This window comes from Nicrophorus vespilloides, unplaced genomic scaffold (genome assembly GCF_001412225.1).
Source record: "Nicrophorus vespilloides isolate i.1.1-1 unplaced genomic scaffold, Nicve_v1.0, whole genome shotgun sequence".
In the NCBI taxonomy this organism is placed as follows: domain Eukaryota; kingdom Metazoa; phylum Arthropoda; class Insecta; order Coleoptera; family Silphidae; genus Nicrophorus; species Nicrophorus vespilloides.
The window spans coordinates 9,861-18,635 of NW_017098938.1; the positions used below are offsets into that span (position 1 = coordinate 9,861).

Sequence of the window (8,775 nt, forward strand, 5' to 3'; positions counted from 1 at the left end):
ACTCGGCCAGAACGTCAAAGCCTGCATGGCACTGTCGTAGAAGCGTGGAACGCCTACCTTGAATGAAGACTGAGTCTTGCAGCGGATGGACAATTTCTCGACTCTTGCAATGACGCCGTTCATCTTTTCCTTCAAGAAGGCCTCGATGCTCAGAGGTGAGGTGTCTAAGGCGACGTTACCCAAGTACCACCAAGACAAATCTAACTCAGTTGGCTGCATGTAGTGCTTTGTCGGTCCAATGATTATGCTGTTTGGATGGTTACGAGTTCTGTAGATGGTCGATGCCGAATGACCAACATCGAACACGATCTCTGCAACAGTGTTGGCGGTATTCTCCGAAATCCCTGTGGCGTTTTCCTCCACCTGGCTGCTCAATATGTCCATAGCCTTGGCTTCCTCACCGGAGCTGTACGAAGTGGCGCTCGATGTTGGTCTATAGGGGTTGCGAGTTGCAGTGGACATCAAGAGAGCATCCGTCATAGGCTCCAGTTGAACATTCTCTTCGAGCATTTTTATCTTCAAGCTCAACAAGATGACGTGATCCTCAAGCTGGGCGTTCTTCGAGTCCTTCTCCTCGATCAACTTGACCTTCTCTCGGAGCAGCTGCCTCAGCAGCCTTATCTCTTGAAATAGATGCTCGTTGTTGACAGGTAGATAGATGACCTCTGGACGTCTTTGGAAGCTCATCCAACCGAAATCCGCCTCAAATCTTTGGGTGCACATGTGCTTCCTCAAGCAATCCCGATGGAAACTTCTATTGCACCTGAAGCAGGTCGTGTTGCAAAACACAGATTGACTGCACTCTACGCACGCAGGATGTTCAACGGGCACACCTGCAGCAGTAGCCATTTTGTATGTCAAAAATGCACAATAATGCAGAAGCTAATTCCCGGATGCGAAACGAGCTTCAACGAGTCGAAATTTATTTGACAACTTCCTGTTTACTACATTTAAATACACAGTGACAGACCGCGCAGGTCATTCGTCGAAATCTGTCTACCTGCACCCACATACAGGTTCGAATCCTGGCTAGACCAAAAATAAATAAAGAAAAATCGACTGCAGATGTCAAGGGTAAAACTCAAAGATCAGAAATCCTGTACAAGGGTTAATCATTAGAGAAACGCATAAATTACAGTTTTTTCAATGGACAGTTTCAATATACTTTATTAAAATAAATAATACCATTTATAATGATCACATAAATAGGAACGTAAACATAGTGAAATCTCCTTGTAAATCCTTTTAGTATTTCTGTTTGAAATGAAAGCTAAAATTCCCTTGAAGGGAAACAAATCACCAGCAAACATAGTAATCGAAAAAACATATGTTGTAATATTTTGAAACTGGACATAACTTTTTCAACGACAATAAGTTTGCTTCGATATAGACGAACATTTCAACATTGACACTAATTGATTTATATAATACACAAATATTATTTCGCGTATTATATAATTGTTAAGAAGTAATCGCTCTGTTAACCCATTAGTGATTGTTCAAATTTAGTAAAAATATGGCTTTTTTATCAAGATTATGTTCAATTACAATTATGTCCCATATAAGGGACGAAATCACTGATGGGCCAAACAGAGCCAAGGAAAGTGGACTTCGCATTATTTACTTCACATTAATTTGCTTGCCGTTAAATCCAGTTTCCTTAAAGTACAGAAGGACAGCAGTCCCAAGTTCACAAGTACAATTGTATACATATATATTTATATATTACTAATCTAGTACAGTCGTTTTTACAATTGTACGATGGTTACAGACCATCGTTGAAAAACATTTATAAAATATCAGGAGTAAAAATTGGTCCAAAACGCGTTCGAAGAATGAACTTGGATCAGTCTAAACTACTTGGCACTTGGCAAATACAACACATACACCCGTTGCATTCAATAAGTAAATAAGCTCTGTAATTGTTCACATCTGATAGATGGATATGTTGATTGTATATATATATATATTTCTGATGCCGGGAGGTGTTGTATTTCAGAGAAGCGATGTTCATTTCAGTACCGAAAAATGCCTTTGGACATGAAAAGATAAACGTACACTAAGTTTAAGTACCATATGATTCCGTACAGGACTGTATACAAGATACACAGTCCAAAAATTTTTTTTTCCAATATTTTTTTTTTGAAATCATACAGATATGTATAACAATTAGACAATAAAACGAAATAGTTTTGTTATTGTTAACATTCACAACAAACAATTATCGTATACGACTTTAAAGAAATACGCGCATTCACTTTATTAATTTGTCGCGAAGCGTTGCCTCCTGGCACTGTACTAGGTCTCATTTCACAAAATATTTACTTAAAATATGAAAAATTATATTAATCTTCCACAGCAACTGTTTGATATAATCATAAAAAAAAATCTAAAAATATACTTTCAATGTTAATTTAAATCTTGTAGTAATGCGCGTATTTTATTTTCTGGATCCAATATTTGTCCACATTTTTTTTTCTGTCGTACGATAAACCAAATAGGCTATATATATATTTTTTTAGATCATAGTGTAAAGTTGAATATCAAGTACAATATTGACATTTATAATATATTTTGAGATCTCGCGACATTGCGTGCAAGTACATTATTGGGCAAATGAACATTGATGATCCTGTCCAAGATATTACAAAATTTCAATTTTTAACTTGTTTGTTATAGTCAATTTAAAGTATTATTTCAGACCATGGGCAATTGTTGAATAGTAAATATGATCAAGTATAGAAATACAAGAAAAAAATAACCAGTATTTTTAAATATATAAAAGCTATAAACTATAAAAATATGAGTAAATCATATAATTAAATTGAGTATAATTATAACCTAGGTGATCTATATTTGATTTCATCGATGGCAATATGAAATCCTCCATTTCTTCAGAGAAACATAACTAAAATCATATATTTTTTAGTTCCTTATTTGATCTCATCTATAACAAAACAAACTTCCCAATAGTTTGAAACATATATAGATGTAATTTCTGGACGCTAGTACTTTCACACCAGACAAGATCAAGAATGTATATGTTCTTTGTTCAAAAATAAATATAATGTCACCAATAGCTTTAATACCAATCTTGTATCCATCAAAGAATTTCAATAGCAGTAAAATAAAATGTTGGTTGCTTTGTTTCGAGCAGGACTGAATTGCTGTGGGCCCTTAGGTAAGTAGGTCACGAAGAGGAGATAATTCACTTATTATTTGTGGGCCCCAAAAATATTTATACATCTCCAAAAACTTGTGGACCCCAAAAACCTTGTTAGTTCCAAACTGGTGGGCCCACATAAGTCTTGTGCCTAATAAATAAGAGGGTTTAAATTTTTTAACAATAAATTAGAAATTGTGATAATTATATAAGTAATTTTGAAACAGCACAATTTGATCTAAAACATTTCAATCATCATGATTTGGATAATTTTCAAAGTACAGTGTCAAAATATATACCCAATAATCTAGTACATGTCTCATCATACATATTGCACGCATTGTACGTCATATATTTTTAACGCAATCATTAAATTCTACAATTTTTTAAAGTATTTCAGCATAGTCATAAATCTCGTAAAATACAATAAATACTACATTGCATACTTCATTAGCAAATATTTCAAATCACATACAGAAGTACGACATATCACACAAAACAACCAACGTATCAAACACGTTCTAACATTTAGTATAATATATATATTTTTTTCAATGCAATACCGAAGACCTCGAAGTCCCAAATATATTAATAATGTTCTGTGTTATTTTAGACTTTGAGCGAATTGGAAAAAAAAATCATGTACAGTTAGCATATGCACTAATCTTTAGAATCCATTAATCAGTCCTTTTTTAATTGACAGATTTTTAGTTACAAGGACAAATTTTCATGTTTTTTTGTATATATCTTTAATTTGATTCAATTTTTGAAAATACATTAAAAAAAATAATGGTACGTTACGAAATCACATATTTTTTTTTTTAGTTTCATTATCAATAAAATTTGCAAGAAATTTATCAAAAAATATATTATTTAAACAAAAATTAATATTCCATTATAACATTAAAAAGTTACAGGAAATCAATTTTTTTTAATTAAAATATATGATTTGTTTATTCGGAACAATAAACAAATCATGAATATTTTTCAAAAATAAAATTTAAAAAAAGGATTCATTAGTTGTAGACGATAACTGTAAATGAATTTTTCAATGTTATTATAAATTTTGATTTTACATTATTAAACGCATTTTTATGCGCCACGTGGCACTGCTTGTATAAGCAAGATACCACATGACGCTGGACTGGTAGCTAGATTTTAGGTTTTAGTTCATCGTTAATTCCATTAAGTATGAAATAAACTCTTTTAGAATTTTGAACAGAAGTATGAACATATTTGAAAACCATTTTACCTTGTAAACGGTTGTTACACACTTGACAAATTGGACCAACATTGTAAATACGTGATATAACTATGTTTTTTTTAATTGAAATTACAAGAAAATCATGCACATTTAATTTTTGTCTGAAAGATGTGCGGTTGATCAATTATGAATATCAATTTGTAGTATAGAGTTCTACATGTTAGTATACTCTAGCATCTATTACTGGCTCCATCAAATATGAAACAATCTCTTCCAACATTTTGCACACTAAGATAAACATTTTTGATGTCCATTTTAGGCTGTATATAATCATCAAGCACTTGATTAAGTCAAGCACAAACATTATAAATATGACACTATACATTGTAATGCATAGTTCAAACATTTATATTCGCAATTGAATTTACACCGATATGTATAATATATGGAAGAAAATCGTTTGTTGTCATTTGATAAGATTCGGTGGAACATAAAAATAATTTTTATGAAAGTACGCTTTCTTAGCTTTATACCATTAATTGATCAAATTTATAAGTTTCGAGGCAAACCGTCCCCAAAAATGATATCACATGTTCTTAAATGGTGCATCAAGAATTCTGTGATTTCCAACACTTTGCACTGTGATATAAATACTTTTGAGCACCTTTTTACTATAATCTTTAAACAATTCTTAAGATCAATTATGAACATTGCTAATATTAAGCAAAACAATATAGATCTGCAGTTCATTTTGTATGAGTCTTTCTTTCTTCTTCTTTTCAAAGCACAATTATGATCGTTCTTACTTTAACCATCTAAACGTGCCGCACTATAGTTCTGAAGAGTCCAGCTGCAATTCTCTCTTGAAGCTGCGTTAGATATCAGTCTTATCCATCACTTTCTTGTCGTTATATTAATCCTATAACCGTTGAAAATCCTCACAGGTAATCTTCAGTAAATAATCACTTATTTGAGCTTTAATAAGTTGTATCGTCAGTCTCTTAAATAGCGTTGTTCAGTCAAAAAAAATTTAGATGATCTGAAAATATTAGTATATTAATTTACTAATTACTAAAATATGTATTTAACTTACATCAAAAATATTCATTTTTTTAAATAGATTTTGATATTTCGCATCTCATCTGGTGGGATTATAATTCATTGTGAATTGGACATGGTTGAAGATGTTTTTTTTTAAGATAATGTCCAGTAGGTGAAGATGTAAAATCTTGTTGCACAATTTTGAATTTGTTGGTTGGCCACAAAATCCACGATATAATCCAACGTGTCGGATAATAGTTTGGTGGTTTTCTTTAGTAATCTGTGCCACATTTTGTCGATGATCTAGTTTACTCAATTAGTCAGTAGAAATCGGTGCGTATATTTATAGCAGTCTCCTATAAAAAAAATAGAAATACAGTCAAAAATAATATATATTCATGAGTAGTTCATAACTTACAAACCTCCAATAAGTTCGAAAATTTCTTGATATATGAGCTTTATAACATCCAGTATGGCGTACATTTGACCTAGGCAATTCCGGAAATGAATAACAACCAAGTTTATAAGTTCTTCAAACATATTTGATTTTTAAACTGATGTCTTAGCAAATGTCAAATTTCCTATAGGAAAAATTAAATATATGAAAATTGTTATTTTTAATTCAATTTCGTTTTTTTTTAATTTAATTTTTATTATTTTAATTCAATATCTTATGGTAATAATAATACTGAAAATATGACCAAAAAAAATATTGAATTTCTTAATATTTGATTTTTTTGTAATGCGAAATCAATTTTGAAAATAGTTTTGTATTAAAATAATAAATTTCTAAATTTGATAAGATAATATAAAAATAATTAACATACTTGAACATACAAAGTACGCTTTTTACTGAAGAAACTGGAAACTAAAAAATACATATAATTTATATTAAAATAATAAGTAATATTTTATAACTGTTAATAAAGAAAAACAAAGCTACCTTTTAAAGACGATGTGAGTTCTTGGGACGCTGTAGAATCTTTGTAGAATTCTAAGAGTGGAGGGATTAGATCTTTGAGAAGATTTCACGATGTTTTGGGGGGGCAGGTGGGAAGTTTTCGTCTCTAAAAACAATCTTGAATTTATGTCATCATTTCCTTATAGTTGTAGTATTTTGTTCCAAACTTTCTGAAATAGGTCCAAGTACACTGAAATATTTAATTGCTATATGTAGCGTCCAATATTTCACTTTTTTTAAGTACTTAAGTTCTTAAATCTTTGATTCAATGTTCAAGGGGAAATTTCACTAAACTCAGCAATATTATTTAGTTCTCAATAAAATGTTTGAATTGTTGCTATAAAGTTCAAGTTTTAATTGGTTTACGGAGGAAGTTTATAATTGTTTCCGATGTTTAATTAGTCAGGTAGAATTAGTTCACGTTGTCAGGTAGATTTAGTTCACTTTGTCAGGTAGATTTAGTTCACTTAATGAAGAATTTCCAGTTCACTTATTAAGGTAAAAGTAAGATTTTGTTTCAAAGTAATGCAAGAACAAGGGTTTTACACTGAAGCAACAAATTGAAAGTCAAAATTTCATTCAACGATTATAGTTCAACCGATATTGTTTATGCAATTCTTAAATGCCTTTCAAACTGCGCACAAAGTTTACTTTTAACCAGCGATCCTTGAGCGAATTGTCGTTTAAATGTTGAAGGTTTGGGTGGGATTGTGCCTTTATTGACTGGGGAAATGGATGTAACTTCGTTGAAGAAGAGATCTTCTAGAAAAGTTAAAGCATTGGTTGGTTGAAAACTGGTAATTTGAAAAGGGGTCGGCGATTTCAATTGAAGTTTCTTATGACCCATGGTTGTTACACTTGTGTACACGAAGCACTTTCAAGTTTAGTAACGTTTCCTTACGTTCCTCTTCAAATTTCCTTGCTTGATTTCCAGTTCTATCAATTTTACATCCAAAGGACATTTGTTGCTTACTTCAACGGTCAATTTACTGCGGTCCAATCTCACGTCTTTATCAACGTCTATAACGACCGTCAACTCAATGTTCTTTTGGGATTTACACTTGCTACACTTAAGGTAACGCGCAAACACTTTGTCTATTTTAATCTTATCACTGCGAGCCTTTTCCCTTATCAGCATAGGGGTCTTGTTAATAAGCTGGAATTGCACTTGGTTTAAAGTGAAACTAACATACTCCTCGATCTTAACAGTGTTGAACTTTAGGACCTCCTCTCGCTCAGAGTTGCTCTTGAGAATCCTCTTCCTGTAGGTAATAAATCGCAGGTAGATTTCCATTCACAGGCCTGGATCTTCGACCGAAGTCGTCCTTAGTTCTATCGAGGAAAAAAATGGCCGCCTATTGGCTGTTACCTCGTCCAATCGATTTGTACCAATATATGTCCAATGGAGAATCTATATATACAATACGGTTACACAACAATTTAGACCTATGAATGTTCATGTTATTTTTTCAACTTACCAATCTAGGGAAAGAAATTGGTGGTATCCTCGAAGGAGGAACCTACAGTATATTTTCCGTAAATCAATCATCTCGTTGTTCAAAGCGAGCAAATTAAATTTGGAACTCTAAAAGAGAAAGGGCGTTACCCAAATCAACTCTATTAAACTGATGATTCAAGTACTTACATGACAATCAATGAAGTTAAAAATATAGAAATAAATTTAAAAAAGAAAGAAATAAAAGAGTTTTGACAAAGAAAATCCGAACTACTGCTTTTAGATGTCTTCAAATGTATGTATTTCTCTTATGGGCCAATTATTAAATCAGTATAAATACATAATGAGGAACGATCATTAATTGAACTGAATAAAGCGGAAAGTTGAACCTAAAATACAAATGGTAATTAATCAATCGGCTTTAATTACGCGTGAATATGCATTATCACTGGACTATGAAAGGGTGGATGCTCGAATCTTGTTAGCCATATCTCAAAATGGAAGGTGTCAAAGCTTTAATTCTTATACAGGTATTGTCTACTACTTCTCTAGCTTTGAGTAATTCGAAATTGCTTACCAAGTAACTGGTGTACCACAGTATAATCACCAATCACTAATATATTATAAATATGATTACATTCGACGCTATCCGCAACTTAAATCATCCACTTCTGCAGATGCAGCTACGGGATGCGACCCAATTATCGATTGCTGGAACATAAATCTACCGGGTGTTCTATGCATTTATTTAACATGCACGTGGAACTTTTTAAGCCTAACATCTTACAGAAGTCGAACTCTAAACAAAACCGGATGCAAAACATTACATCCACGTGGACAAGACCCAAATCTTACGTAATTTCAAACGTTCGTAATTTTGTTTACCTTCTTTGCATCATATGATGTAATTGACCTTTGACATATAAAAATATACACGTACATATAAATAT

The 8,775-nt window shown here is 32.1% G+C and overlaps 1 long non-coding RNA gene across 2 annotated transcripts; it reads right to left on the reverse strand.

Moving 5' to 3' along the window:
• Positions 1-4,188: 4,188 nt before the first annotated feature.
• LOC108563631 lies at positions 4,189-8,720 on the reverse strand. 2 transcript variants are annotated; one of them, XR_001891101.1, is made up of 8 exons: positions 8,403-8,720; positions 8,015-8,214; positions 7,848-7,954; positions 6,352-7,780; positions 6,236-6,276; positions 5,827-5,989; positions 5,461-5,764; positions 4,189-5,406 (listed from the first exon to the last, which is right to left on the reverse strand). It is a non-coding gene; the product is annotated as an uncharacterized LOC108563631 (long non-coding RNA). The 2 variants fall into 2 exon arrangements; XR_001891102.1 differs by having other exon boundaries at positions 5,827-5,896; positions 8,403-8,719.
• Positions 8,721-8,775: the final 55 nt, after the last annotated feature.